Here is a 14804-nt window from a genome sequence, read left to right on the forward strand (position 1 = left end):
CAGGATGGAGTGGAGGGACTAACACATTTGATTAGGCTATGGCCTGTCCCTACGCCAGGGACTGGTACCCTCCACACATAGCCTGGCAGACAGGACTGGGTTGTAAGGTATACTTATGCACTTCAGGGAGCTGCTTTAAAGTCACCCCTACATCAAAGGTACTTTTAGGTATAAGTACTGGGTCTCTGACCTCCTAACATCAGACACTATTGTACTTTTAACTGAAGCTCTGCCAGAAAAAACTGATGTGCTGCTTAAAGAACTCAACTGAAATGCTGATCTGGAAAGCCTGCTTTTCTGTTTGTTGCCCTGCTGCTCTCTGAATCTGCTGAAGGAGAGCTAGACTCTACCTTTACTCCAAGTGATTCCCAAGGCCTTGTTTGCTTTCCTCCTGTGCTTGAGACTCAGGGATCTCAACGTTTCTACCCCTGATTCTGTGCCTGGCACAGATACTTGCAACATGGATTTTGATGAATCTCCTGTCTGCGTGTAGCAGAACCGGTGCAACAACCCGGCAGTGGGAGTAAAATCGATGCATCGCCATAGAATAAGCACTTTGCCACCAAGGATCAATGCATTGGACAGCATATTGCCACTGCTGCAGGCTGATGAGATCAACACATTCCCTCAACTACGTGGCAGAATCCAGCGTATTGCTCAACTCCGGCACCCGTCTTCGGTACTAATGCATCACCTTCACTGCATGGAGAAGATCGACGGATCATGCACCTGGAGGCCTTAACATCAGCGCATCTTGAAGTTTGGGACCAGGAAAGGTACTTTGTTAACCGGGGCAAGCATAGGTGCTGTTGTCAGCCAGTGCTACATCATGGTTGGCCTGAACTTTGACTTTGCTCCAGTCAAGTGTTTTACTGCATTTTTTCTTTCGGAATTCAATATCTCAACTTCCATACAATGAATCTTTATCATGTTGGACTCGTTTTTGTGATGTATTCATTGTGTTACTGAGAGTGTATGTTGCACAATTACTTTATACATTGCCTTTTTAGATAAGACTGACTACTCCGTGCCAAGCTACCAGAGGGTGAGCATAGTTTATCTTTTAGTGTGGTTGTTCCTTCGTGACCTGGGTGCATGCCTCAGCCAACCAGGAATCCCATTTCTGACAAACAATATGGATACCTGCAAGAGCTACTCACTTTTTACTTATATCTCTCATAAATAAGTTTATGTTGTATTTGATTTCCATCTTCTGATATAAATAGGTGTCCTGCATCACAGAAGACGTTTTGCAAAAAAAAATCTTAAATGAATGAAGTTATTTCTAAATAATGCACAGCACTGGTATTCTGTTATGTCCTGAATCCTAAATAATCCAGATATATTATTGACCAATACCCACTTACAATGAATTGCATGTTTCCATGAATTCACAAATATGGAGACCCCGTCTGGGCATATCCGTCCCACACGAGGTGACAAATGCAAAAACAACAGTTGATGGACAGAATGCAGAACAATGTCATACATTCACCCCAGTACAGAGATCTGGGCCTAAATCCATCGTTTTTTTGCTCACCATGCCATTCCAGTTTGAACCCAGCCATATTCAAATCAATCTTGACCCTTTGCTTCATGGGAACAGTCCAGCCCGAACTGCCAAACCAGGTTCTCTCTGGACTGGAAACAAGCATCCTAGGACCGGTTTCGGGGTTTCACCCCTCTGCAGCCAGGATAGCTTGATTCCAGAGGCATGGAGAGCACGGGACCCACGTCTAGGCATACCCGTCCCACTCGGGGTGACAAATGCAGAAACAACAGTTGATGAACAGAATGCAGAACAACGTCATACATTCACCCCAGTACAGAGATCTGGGCATACATCCATCGTTTTTTTGCTCACCATGCCATTCCAGTTTGAATCCAGCCATATGCAAATCAGTCTTGACCCTGTGCCTCATGGGAACAGTCCAGCCCAAACTGCCAAGCCAGGTCCTCCCTGGACTGGAAACAAGCATCCTATGACCGGTTTTGGGATTTCATCCCTCTTCAGCCAGGATAGCTTGCTTCCAGCAGCATGGAGAGCATGGTACCCACGTCTGGGCATACCCGTCCCACTCGGGGCGACAAATGCAAAAAAAACAGTTGATGGACAGAATGCAGAACAATGTCATACATTCACCCCAGTACAGAGATCTGGGCCTAAATCCATCGTTTTTTTGCTCACCATGCCATTCCAGTTTGAACCCAGCCATATTCAAATCAATCTTGACCCTTTGCTTCATGGGAACAGTCCAGCCAGAACTGCCAAACCAGGTTCTCTCTGGACTGGAAACAAGCATCCTAGGACCGGTTTCGGGGTTTCACCCCTCTGCAGCCAGGATAGCTTGATTCCAGAGGCATGGAGAGCACGGGACCCACGTCTAGGCATACCCGTCCCACTCGGGGTGACAAATGCAGAAACAACAGTTGATGAACAGAATGCAGAACAACGTCATACATTCACCCCAGTACAGAGATCTGGGCATACATCCATCGTTTTTTTGCTCACCATGCCATTCCAGTTTGAATCCAGCCATATGCAAATCAGTCTTGACCCTGTGCCTCATGGGAACAGTCCAGCCCAAACTGCCAAGCCAGGTCCTCCCTGGACTGGAAACAAGCATCCTATGACCGGTTTTGGGATTTCATCCCTCTTCAGCCAGGATAGCTTGCTTCCAGCAGCATGGAGAGCATGGTACCCACGTCTGGGCATACCCGTCCCACTCGGGGCGACAAATGCAAAAAAAACAGTTGATGGACAGAATGCAGAACAATGTCATACATTCACACCAGTACAGACATCTGTTCCTAAATCCATCATTTTTCTGCTCACCATGCCATTCCAGTTTGAACCCAGCCATATGCAAATCAGTCTTCACCCTGTGCCTCATGGGAACAGTCCAGACCGAACTGCCAATCCAGGTCCTCCCTTGGCAGTTCGGGCTGGACTGTTCCCATGAGGCACAGGGTCAATACTGATTTGCATATGGCTGGGTTCAAACTGGAATGGCATGGTGTGCAAAAAAATGATGGATTTAGGCCCAGATCTCTGTACTGGGGTAAATGAATGACATTGTTCTGCATTCTGTCCATCAAGTGTTGTTTTTGCATTTGTCACCCCATGGGACGGGTATGCCCAGACGTGGTCTCCATGCCACTGGAATCAAGCTATCCTAGCTGAAGAGGGGTGAAACCCTGAAACTGGTCCTTGGATGCTTGCTTCCAGTCCAGGGAGGACCTGGCTTGGCAGTTTGGGCTGGACATTTCCCATGAGGCACAGGGTCAAGACTGATTTGCATATGGCTGGGTTCAAACTGGAATGGCATGGTGAGCAAAAAAACAATGGATGTAGGCCCAGATCTCTGTACTGGGGTGGATGTATGACATTGATCTGCATTCTGTCCATCAACTGTTGTTTTTGCAATAGTTTCATGACTTAACTCCAACGCAGGCACCCTTGCACCAGAGTTCAAGGGTATCTGCAAGCAGGGAGGTTTCTTCATTTACAGGAAGGTGTCCCTTCCTGCACATAAACAAACAGAAAATGCTAGTTTGTAACTTATATGTGTGCTGCTTCGTGCAGCACACATGTAAGTTACAAAACGGCATTTTTAAAAAAAAGGTTTGTTCATGTACAGGAAGGAACACCTTCCTGTACATGAACAAACCATGGCATTTCATTTTGCATTTTCCATGTGTGCTGCACAAGGCAGCTCACATGGAAAATGCAAATACGAGGAGAAATGAAGCATTTCTCCTTGTTTCCCAAACTTAAGACCAGGTTTTTTCTGGTCTTAAGTTTGGCGCTGCTACCTATTATCGCTGCCCTTGATAACAGGTGGCAGCGTCGATCAGAATGGGTGTTGTGGTGGAACGCCCACCGCAACACCCACTGCACGCCCCTTTCACGCTAAATTTGGAGTGAAAAGAGTCTTATTCTCAAGACAGCGTTAAGCCACTTAACGTGGCTTAAAGCCACGTTAAGTGGGTTAAAGCTGCCTTGAGAATAAGGTGCTGACCCTATTGCCACGGGAACGTCAGAAAAACTGATGTTACCGAGGCGATAGAGGCTTGAGAATATGCCCCTATATCTTTTCACTTAAGGGTCTTATTTTGCGTTGCTCAGGTAATTAATGCCGAAATGCTACACATGTATTCCTAGGTTCAATATTACTGCATCTTTGTGAATTTTGAAGGCTGAGACAAATGCAAATGCAAAAAGAATAATTTATGGACAAAATGCAGAACAAAGCACAGCATGCACAATCGACGTTCTGCTCACAGATTTGTGTATGTTTTATCCGTTTCTGAGGAGGATTCCATGCTCATATTTCACCAGTTTCTTCCTTGTATTTATTCCCTGGTACGGTGAAACTCTGGGTGCAATATCAATTTCTCGAATAAATGCATATAATAGAGGAAATATAAGTTGGAAACCACTGGATTAATTGCAATCTACTTAACCAGCTTTGGTGTGGAGTGGGAGCTATTGGTCAGTGTGTATAACATACACCCTTTAACAAGTTGTTTATAGCTCCTTTGCCTTTGTTCAGAAAGACACTTGTCTTCAAACAATTCATAAATAGCACTACAAGAGAATAGTATGATGGAGCTGTGGGGCAGGGGAGCAAGTGAAACAAGGGAGCATGAAAGGAAAGAATGGGTGGTACGATGGCGAGAAGGACAGAAAGAAGAGATGGATGATGGAGAATTGAAGTATAGATGAAAGGATGGATTAATTGAGAATTGAAGTCTAACAGGACCTATTTGACTACATTGTTTTCCAAGTTCCCATGGTGATGCAAACAAACTCACTCACCTTGCTCGCTCAATCAGTGTCATTCGGAATACCGTTGATAGTGTTGGGGAAGGGGGTGTTTGGGTTATTATTTTCAGTCTAACCCCCCGTCAGAAGTAGCATGGTTTGTTTCCTTCTGTTTTTGACATGTTCTGCCTAAATTATATTATTCATTTGAGGACATTTCGAGTTACAGGTGTTAACCTTAGAATTTCAAAAGTAAGATATGTTCTCGGCTCTGTGCTAATTCAATGCAGCTCTGCATTATACAGTCCTTGGTTCTGCCTGAACTGGGTTTGCAATGGCTCTCTGATTGATCCAGGAGGAAGAGAAATGTTTAAATTGCCACGCAAAACAGACATCTTTACATTTTCTCGAAGGTATTTAAATGTCCCCCGTCTTAATACACAGTGGTAACCTTTTCTCGTGGTTCCATTGTAATTCTCACAATAGTATGTGGTATTTCGAGCCTGGCTGTTTCCTGATTTTACCTTATGTTGCATTCATAAATACATGCATCACACTTGCCAGTATTGGATTGTTGATGCATCCCTCGCCCTTGACATCACCTTGAAAGTGCAGACAGCCTTTCTCTCTCATTAATGAAGGATATAAAAGCCACCAATGCAATGCAGAGACATTTAGGGGAATCCATGATGACATTATGCATTGATGAGATCGAAGCTTGGGATGGTGTTATTGGTTTTAATTTTTGCGAACATTAACGCTATGGATTTTATACCTTGTCTGCAATCAGTCAGAAGAAATTAATCAGAAACAAATTCTAATGATTGCTCAAGAGATATTTTAGTCTGCCTTCTCAGCAGCACACTCTGCTGCGAAAACAATAGTATATTCAACTCATGCTTTGCAATCATTCGCTTGCGAAGCATCTACTGTTGGGTGGAATCTGCATAAAGTTGCATTAAAATTGTATTTATTAATCAGTTCTTTTTAATTATCCTACTTCATCTGAAATTCAAAGTAGACATGTAGAAAATAAAATTGCCCCCGTAACAGAAAAGCAATTGCTAATTCACTTGAAGCGGAAAGACACGCTGCTTGAGGTGACTTATTGTGACATTCCACGTGAAATTGACAAATTCGTAAGTGATGTTGTGAGGATGTGTCGAATATCAGAGTGCAATGTCCTGTGTTGATGTTCAAGACAATCGTGATAGTGGGCAATGGACGTTTTCAGCTGTAGTTGAATAATATGGTAAAGATTTTCTTTTCTAATTTGGTACCTAATTATTTGTCTGCTGGCCTAATGTGTAAAAATGGGCATTCCGCAATGTGTTTGCGGCACCAAAGTCCCAAAATTGCGAGTTACATGGAGCAACATATTAAGACGTTTGGAAAGAAAAAAATATTGTGGGAGCAGTGCTTGTTCCCTTTATCGAAAGCATCTGGAATGATGGATGTATGCACCATTGTTATTTCTCAGGCACAAATTATTAATTTCGAACAGATTTTTTTTATTGAAACTACCATTCGAGCCTTTTTTTGGGGGGTATAAGTTCCTCTTCCTGTACTACTAATGGCTTCTCCCTGTTCTTTGATGACACCATAGGCATTTTGGACAAAGGAAAGATTACATCATTTGTCTATATCACCCACCTATGGATATTTGTGGGAAAATCACCTAGGTTCAGTTAAGTTCTTTTAAAAATATTCCATTTTGATGATGAGTTGATGTTTGATGGAGGTCAGGCAACAACAATGTGTTTCCCTCTTTTTGAATGTATTTCATTGTGTTGTTTTGTTACTAGAAGGCTGAAGTTTGAGACAAGAGAGTCAGGGCGGGCCCATGTGAGGAATATGTGGCAAGAGTGTAAGAATGATGGGTAATTTTGGGGTGGAGGTCTCCTTATTGTCCTTGTTGTTGGGCAAGAATTATTTGATACTGTACTGTGATATTTTACAGTTCATGTTCTGGTATACTAGTCTGCTCAAGGCTACATATGTTTCCTTAATTATCATTATCAAGTTTTCGCATTGCCACTTCTGCTTTGCTAAAGAGGTTTTACGGTCCTGGAGTAGATTTGATTGCTTGCCATCTTTGGGTGAGAGTGAGGTCCAAGTGGTCCAGGTGGACAGCCACTTACTTTTGTTCTCAGTGTTCTTCGTCCTCGTCTTCTGCTTGCTCTCTATTTTCTCTTAAAAAATGTTTCCATTCAGCAGAAGTAGTCATAATCTCCTAGCCTAAGTAATGGCTGAAAAAACTAGGGCTGGGCGGACTTTGCGTAGCGCCACTATGCAGAATTTTGAAAAAAATTGAGGAAAATGAGCGCACGTCCTGAGTAGGGCTGGGCGGACTTTGCCTAGCACAACTACGCACAATTTTGAAAAAAAATGTGGAAAACGAGCGCACAACCTGAGGGACCGTGTGCCTGGGACAGGGATCCCTCGTGCTTGGGCAGGCTACCCGATCTCCCCAGCCTAACTGCGTTGAGAAGCAGGGACCGACCCGGGTCTCCTGAGTTTCGGCCAGGGTCTGGCAACCCACGTCCTGCCAAGTGTCCATCTGCCCGGGACAAGGGTCCCTGTTGCAGAGCCTGGGAGCCCTGCAAGGGCAGGCGGGAGCCCTCCCGCTATGGCTCGGTGTGGGCAGGCTGGCCTGGAAGTCCCGATGAGGGCTCATTTGCCTCCCGGAACCCAGTCAGGGCTCCAGGAGGTCGGATGCATCCTGGCCTAGGGTCCCCTCCGTCACTCTGTGCGCACGGTTTACCAGAAAGGGGGGGTAGCCTTTCTCCGCATTACTAGTGGCAGGGTATGCCGGGACGCCCCTACTGGGGATAGCGGTTCTCAGGCAGGGACCAGATGGGCTAAGCCCGACGACACCTCCCCGGCGTCCGGTGCTCCCTCCTCTAGCCCGTGGCGAGGCAAAGTGCTCGGGACGGGCTCCAAGGGTCCCCCATGCCTGAGGCCCAGCGTGGGGTCTCCGAGCCCCCCGGAGCCCTGCAGCCCCGGAGCCCTGGAGTCCTGCAGCCCCGGAGCCCTGCAGCCCCAGAACCCTGCAGCCCTGCAGCCCCAGAGACCTGCAGCCCTGGAGCCCTGGAGCCCTGCAGCCCTGGAGCCCTGCAGCCCCGGAGCCCTGCAGCCCCAGAGTCCTTCAGCCTCGGAGCCCTGCAGACCCAGAGCCCTGCAGCCCCAGAGCCCCGGAGCCCTGCAGCCCCAGAGCCCCGGAGCCCTGCAGTCCCAGAGCCCTGCAGTCCCGGAGCCCTGCAGTCCCGAGCCCTGCAGCCCCCGAGCCCTGCAGCCCCGGAGCCCTGCAGCCCACGAGCCCTGCGGGCCCCGAGCCCTGCATCCCCGCCAGCCCTGCGGTCCCCATGCCCTGCAGCCCCCGAGCCCTGCAAGGGCAGGCGGGAGTCCTCCCGCTATGGCTTGGTGCGGGCAGATGGGAGTCCTTTCGGTCCCGACCAACTGGTCGCACCTTTCCCTCGGCCATCTGGTCGCACGCAATTCTTTCCAATGGGGTGACCAGATGGCCAGGCTGCCCTGGAAGACCCGATGGGGGATCATTCGCCTCCCCGATCCCAGCCAGGGCTCCAGGAGGTCGGGTTACAAGGAAGGCGGGTAGCCTTCCTCCAGATTAGTAGGGGCAGGGTATGCCAGAACACCCCTCCGGGGCTTGTGGTTCTTTGCCGGGGACCAGATGGGCTATGCCCGGGCAACATCCTCCCAGGGGTCAGGGGCTCCCTCCTCTGGTCCGCAGCATGGCAAAGTGGCAAAGTGCCCGGGACGGGCTCCACGGGTCCCGGGCAGTCCTCTCCTGGGCGCCCGGGCTTGAGAGCTCCGGTGGTCATCCCCGTGCCTGAGGCCCAGCCGGGGTCGCCGAGCCCCCCAGGAAGCAGAGCCCCCCGAGCCCTGCGTGGGTGTGCAGGCGGGAGCCCTACCGCTACGGCTCGGCTCAGGGTGGGCAGACAGGAGTCCTTTTAGGTGCCGGCCATCTGGTCGCTCCGTTCCCAGCGGCCATCTGGTCACGTGCAATGCTTTACAATGGGGCGACCAGATGGCCGGGCCGGCCTGAAAGTCCCAATGAGGGTCCATTTGCCTCCTGGATCCCAGTCAAGGCTCCAGGAGGTCGGGCGCGTCTGCGCCTAGGGTCCCCTCCGTCATTCGGAGCGTGGGGGTTAAAAGAAAGGTGGGTAGCCTTCCTCCAGATTAGTAGGGCAGGGTATGCCGGAACACCCCTCCAGGGCTGATGGTTCTTTGCCGGGGACCAGATTGGCTATGCCCGGGCAACATCCTCCTAGGCATCCGGGGCTCCCTCCTCCATCCCCCAGCATGGCAAAGAGACCTGGACGGGCTCCACGGGTCCCGGGCAGTCCTCCCCAGGGTGCCTGGGCCTGAGAGCTCCGGCAGTCCTCCCTGTGCCTGAGGCACAGCCGGGGTCCCCGAGCCCTCAGGAAGCAGAGCCCCCCGAGCCCTGCGTGGGTGGGCAGGTGGGAGCCCTACCGCTACGGCTCGGCTCGGGGCAGGCAGATGGGAGTCCTTTTAGGTGCCGGCCATCTGGTCACTCCTTTCCCCTCGGCCATCTGGTCGTGCACAATGCTTTCCAAAGGGGTGACCAGATGGCCGGGCCGGCCTGGAAGTCCTGATGAGGGTCCATTTGCCTCCCGGATCCCAGTCAGGGCTCCAGGAGGTAGGGCGCATACGCGCCTAGGGTCCCCTCCATCACTCGGAGCGCACGAGTTACAAGAAAAGTGGGTAGCCTTCCTCCGGATTAGTAGGGACAGGGCAAGCTGGAACACCCCTCCGGGGCTGGTGGTTCTTTGCCAGGGACCAGATGGGCTATGCCCGGGCAACATCCTCCCAGGCGTCCGGGGCTCCCTCCTCCATCCCGCAGTATGGCAAAGAGACCGGGACGGGCTCCACGGGTCCCGGGCAGTCCTCCCCAGGGCGCCTGGGCCTGAGAGCTCCGGTGGTCCTCCCTGTGCCTGAGCCCCAGCCGGGTCCCTGAGCCCCCAGGAAGCAGAGCCCCCGAGCCCTGCGTGGGTGGGCAGGTGGGAGCCCTACCGGTACGGCTCGGGGCAGGCAGATGGGAGTCCTTTTAGGTGCCGGCCATCTGGTCACTCCTTTCCCCTCGGCCATCTGGTCGCGCACAATGCTTTCCAAAGGGGCGACCAGATGGCCGGGCCGGGCTGGAAGTCCTGATGAGGGTCCATTTGCCTCCCGGATCCCAATCAGGGGTCCAGGAGGTAGGGCGCGTACGCGCCTAGTGTCCCCTCCGTCACTCGGAGCATGGGGGTTACAAGAAAGGTGGGTTGCCGTCCTCCGGATTAGTAGGGGCAGGGTACTTTTGGGACCCCTCTCGGCCTAGCGGTCCTCAGCCGGAAGCTGGACAGGCCAAGATGCCGCACCAGCCCTGGGTCTGTCCCGGGGCCTGCCGCGTTTCAGGCTGCCCTGGATGAGACCCCGCAGGGTCCAGGGGCCCCTGGGAGGGTGGCCTCCCCACCCCAGGCTCCGTCCTCTGTCCTGCCGCATGGCAGTGGGCCCAAACGAGTTCCCGCAGGCTCCGTCCTGGGTCCTGCCACGTGGGAGGGTGCCCTGGATGGGGTCCGGCGGGCCCGGGGAGGCTTCCCCTGTGCCTCCGTGCCTGGGAGCCCCGGCTGGGTCCAGGGGCCCCGCTGGGCCCCAGGTCGGGGTTTCCAGCCCTGGGCCCCGTAGCCCGGCCTGCGGCACTGCTGAAGTCCCGGGATGGGGTTCCGTTGTGGCCGGGGAGCCTCCCTTTGCTTGGCTGGGTTCAGGAGCTCCGGACGGGCTCCTGAGGGCCCCGGGGAGGGTGGCCCCCAACCCCGGTCTCTGTCCTGGGTGCTGCCGCGTGGCAGGGTGCCCAGGACAGGGTCCGGTGGACCCGGGAAGTCTTCCCCTGCGCCTCCAGACCTGGGATCCCTGGCTCTGTCCAGGGGCCCCGCTGGGCCCCGGGTTGGGGGCTACGGCCCTGGGCCCCGTCCCCCAGGCTGCGGCACTGCTAAAGGCCCGGGACCGGGTTCCTTTGTGGCTGGGTAGCCACCCCTTGCTGGGCTGGGTTCAGGAGCTCCGGACGGGCCCCTGAGGGCCCCGAGGAAGGTGGCCTCCTGACCCCAGGCTCCAACCTTGGTCCTGCCACGTGGCAGGGTGCCCGGGACGGGGTCCAGTGGGCCCGGGGATGCTTCCCCTGCGCCTCAGGGCCTGGGAGCCCCGTCTGCGTCCAGGGGCCCCACCGGGTAGCCGCTGAGCCTCCCCTTGCTTGGCTGGGTTCAGGAGCTCTGGACGGGCCCCTGAGGGCCCCGTTGAGGGTGGCCTCCCCACCCTGGGCTCCGTTCTGGATCCTTCCATGTGGCAGGGTGCCCTCGACGGGGTCCGGCGGGCCTGGGGAGACTTCCCATGCGCCTGGGTGCCCCGTCTGGGTCCAGGGGCCCCACTGGGCCCGGGTTGGGGGCTCCGGCCCTAGGCCCTGTCCTCCGGCCTGCTGCTCCGCCAAGGGCCTGGGACAGGGGTCTGTCGTTCCCGTGCAGGCCTCCCCTGCTTGTCAAGGTGTCCGCGGGCCCGGGTGAGAGGGCCCGTCGGGTCCCCCTCGCAGCCTCCATGGCTGGGGCCCAGCTGGGGCCCTGGGCCTCCGGTCCCCCATGCCCCGGCGCCCGCTCCCTCTTTCGTTGGGGCACAGAGCGACCAGATGGCTTCCCTTTCCAGCCCGGCCATCTGGTCGCGCCTTTCCCCTCAGCCATCTGGTCGCGCCTGTCCCTTCGGCCTTCTGGTCACGCCTGTCCCTTCGGCCATCTGGTCGCGCCTCTCCCCTCAGCCATCTGGTCGCGTGCAATGCTTTCCAATGGGGTGACCAGATGGCCGGGCTTGCCTGCAAGTCCCGATGAGGGTCCATTTGCCTCTTCGATCCCAGCGAGGGCTCCAGGGGGTCGGGTACATTCGCGCCTTGAGTCCCCTCTGTCACCTCGTGTGCACGGATTACAAGAAAGGGGGGTAAGGTTCCTCCGGATTACTAGGGAGAGGGTCAGTCAGACCTCCGTGAGGTCTGGCGATTCTGAAACAGGGTAAGGCAGACCCAGGCGCCTCCCGCCAGGGCCCCCAGGGGCCCGGGTACGCACCTGCCTCTCAGCCCCTTCTCGATGGTCCTTTCTCTATGAGTTTGCTGGGTCAGACCCCTGTGAGGTCCGGCGATCTCGAGACGGGGGAAGGCAGCACCCGGGCCCACCCGATGAGGGGCCCCCAGGGGCCCGGGTACGCATACCTACCTCTCAGCCCCCTTCCCGATTGTCCTTTTTCTCTGAGTTTGCTGGGTCAGACCTCCGTGAGGTCCGGCGATCCCAAGACGGGGGAAGGCAGTGCCTGGGCCCACCCGCCGGGGCCCCCAGGGGCCGGGTATGCACCTGGCTCTCAGCCCCTTCCCGTTGGTCCTTTTTCGGCGGGTTTGCTGGGTCAGACCTCCGTGAGGTCCGGCGATCCAGAGACAGGGGAAGGCAGCACCCGGGCCTGCCCGCTGGGGCCCCCGGGGGCCCGGGTCTGGGCCTGCCTCTCGGTCCCTTACCGATGGGCCTTTCCTTCAAGCCCGCTCGCCCTGGGAGCAGGCAGGGATGTGAAGCCGCCATCCCCCGCATGCAGGGCGGCCTGCCAGGGGATGCCCTGGCCATACTCTGATCAATTGGGCACCTTCGGTCCGTTTAGGGATGGACGGCTTGGCCAGCCTCGGCTGTTGTTTCAAGCAAGGAGCTTCCTCCCCACATGGACCGTCCGACTCGAGGGCCTGCCGCCTGGCGGGAGGCCCTTCACCCTACCCAGCAGAGCGAAGGCCGAGCAGCCCCAGCAGCTCGTGCCCCCCAGTGGTCTGACCCCGAGCGGAAGGGGTCGGGTGGTGCCAGGCCCTCGGACGCTGCTGCCCAGCAGGTCCATGGGCCCCGTGCGCCACACCGTCACCCCTCTCCGCCCAGCACATTTCAGCAGCAGCTTGGAACAACCGTTCTGAGGGGTGCCGTCTCTGCCAGGCTCCAGCACCCCTGCGTCTCCCAGGGGAGACGGCTGGGCCTGCCGGTGCCCATGCGACCGCCACCTCTCTCCACCCCTCCGGCGAGCCTTCCCGCCCTGGCGGGTGGGCTCCTTTCCCCCAGCAGGCTCCCGAGAGGGAGGGGTGCGCGAATGTTGTCCGGTCGGGGAGATGGGCACGCGGCCCCCGAACCCTGTCAGCAGGTGCGGCTACCTGGTTGATCCTGCCAGTAGCATATGCTTGTCTCAAAGATTAAGCCATGCACGTGTAAGTACACACGGCCGGTACAGTGAAACTGCGAATGGCTCATTAAATCAGTTATATTCTTTTGATCTCTCCATCTGTTACTTGGATAACTGTGGTAATTCTAGAGTTAATACATGCCGATGAGCGCAGACCTCGCGGGATGGGTGCATTTATCAGACCAAGACCAATCCGGGCTCGCCCGGCCGCTTTGGTGACTCTAGATAACCTTGGGCCGATCACACGTCCCCGTGACGGCGACGATACATTCGGATGTCTGCCCCATCAACTTTCGATGGTACTTTCTGTGCCACACCATGGCGACCACGAGTAACGGGGAATCAGGGTTCGATTCCGGAGAGGGAGCCTGAGAAACGGCTACCACATCCAAGGAAGGCAGCAGGCGCGCAAATTACCCACTCCCGACTCGGGGAGGTAGTGATGAAAAATAACAATACAGGACTCTTTCGAGGCCCTGTAATTGGAATGAGTACACTTTAAATCCTTTAACGAGGTCTGGTGCCAGCAGCCACGCTAATTCCAGCTCCAATAGCGTATATTAAAGTTGCTGCAGTTAAAAAGCTCGTAGTTGGATCTTGGGATCGAGCTGGCGGTCCGCCGCGAGGCGAGCTACCGCCTGTCCCAGCCCCTGCCTCTCGGCACCCACTTTATGCTCTTGACTGGGTGTCCTGGGGGTCCGAAGCGTTTACTTTGAAAAAATTTGAGTGTTCAAAGCAGGCCGGTCGCCTGAATACTTCAGCTAGGAATATTGGACTAGGACTCCGGTTCTATTTTGTTGGTTTTTGGAACTGGAGCCATGATTAAGAGGGACAGCCGGGGGGGTTTGTATTGTGCAGCTAGAGGTGAAATTCTTGGACCGGCGCAAGACAAACCAAAGCGAAAGCATTTGCCAAGAATGTTTTCATTAATCAAGAACGAAAGTCGGAGGTTCGAAGATGATCAGATACTGTCGTAGTTCCGACCATAAACGATGCCGACTAGCGATCCGGCGGCGTTATTCCCATGACCCGCCGAGCAGCTTCCGGGAAACCAAAGTCTTTGGGTTCCGGGCGGAGTATGGTTGCAAAGCTGAAACTTAAAGGAATTAACGGAAGGGCACCAGCAGGAGTGGAACCTGCAGCTTAATTTGACTCAACACGGGAAACCTCACCCGGCCCGGGCACGGAAAGGATTGACAGATTGATAGCTCTTTCTCGATTCTGTGGGTGGTGGTGCATGGCCGTTCTTAGTTGGTGGAGCGATTTGTCTGGTTAATTCCAATAACGAACAAGACTCCTCCATGCTAACTAGTTACGCGACCCCCAGCGGTCGGCGTCCAACTTCTTAGAGGGACAAGTGGCGTTCAGCCACACGAGATCGAGCAATAACAGGTCTGTGATGCCCTTAGATGTCCGGGGCTGCACACGCTCTAAACTGAACGGATCAGCGTGTGTCTACCCTTTGCCGACAGGTGCGGGTAACCCGCTGAACCCCGTACGCGATAGGGATTGGGGATTGCATTTATTTCCCATGAACGAGGAATTCCCAGTAAGTGCGGATCATAAACTCGCGCTGATTAAGTCCCTGCCCTTTGTACACACAACCCGTTGCTGCTACCGATTGGATGGTTTAGTGAGGTCCTCGGATCGGCCCCGCCGGGGTTGGCAACAGCCCTGGCGGAGCGCCGAGAAGACGATCAAACTTGACCATCTAGAGGAAGTAAAAGTCGTAACAAGGTTTCCGTAGGTGAACCTGCGGAAGGATCATTAACGGCGGAGC

General features: G+C 54.4%; 1 non-coding gene across 1 annotated transcript; it reads left to right on the forward strand.

Annotated features, from left to right (window-relative positions):
• Nucleotides 1-12992: 12992 nt before the first annotated feature.
• LOC146822833 (18S ribosomal RNA) lies at nucleotides 12993-14794 on the forward strand. The gene has a single exon (XR_014962333.1). It is a non-coding gene; the product is annotated as an 18S ribosomal RNA (ribosomal RNA).
• Nucleotides 14795-14804: the final 10 nt, after the last annotated feature.

This window comes from Triturus cristatus, chromosome 5_2 (assembly GCF_964204655.1).
Source record: "Triturus cristatus chromosome 5_2, aTriCri1.1, whole genome shotgun sequence".
In the NCBI taxonomy this organism is placed as follows: domain Eukaryota; kingdom Metazoa; phylum Chordata; class Amphibia; order Caudata; family Salamandridae; genus Triturus; species Triturus cristatus.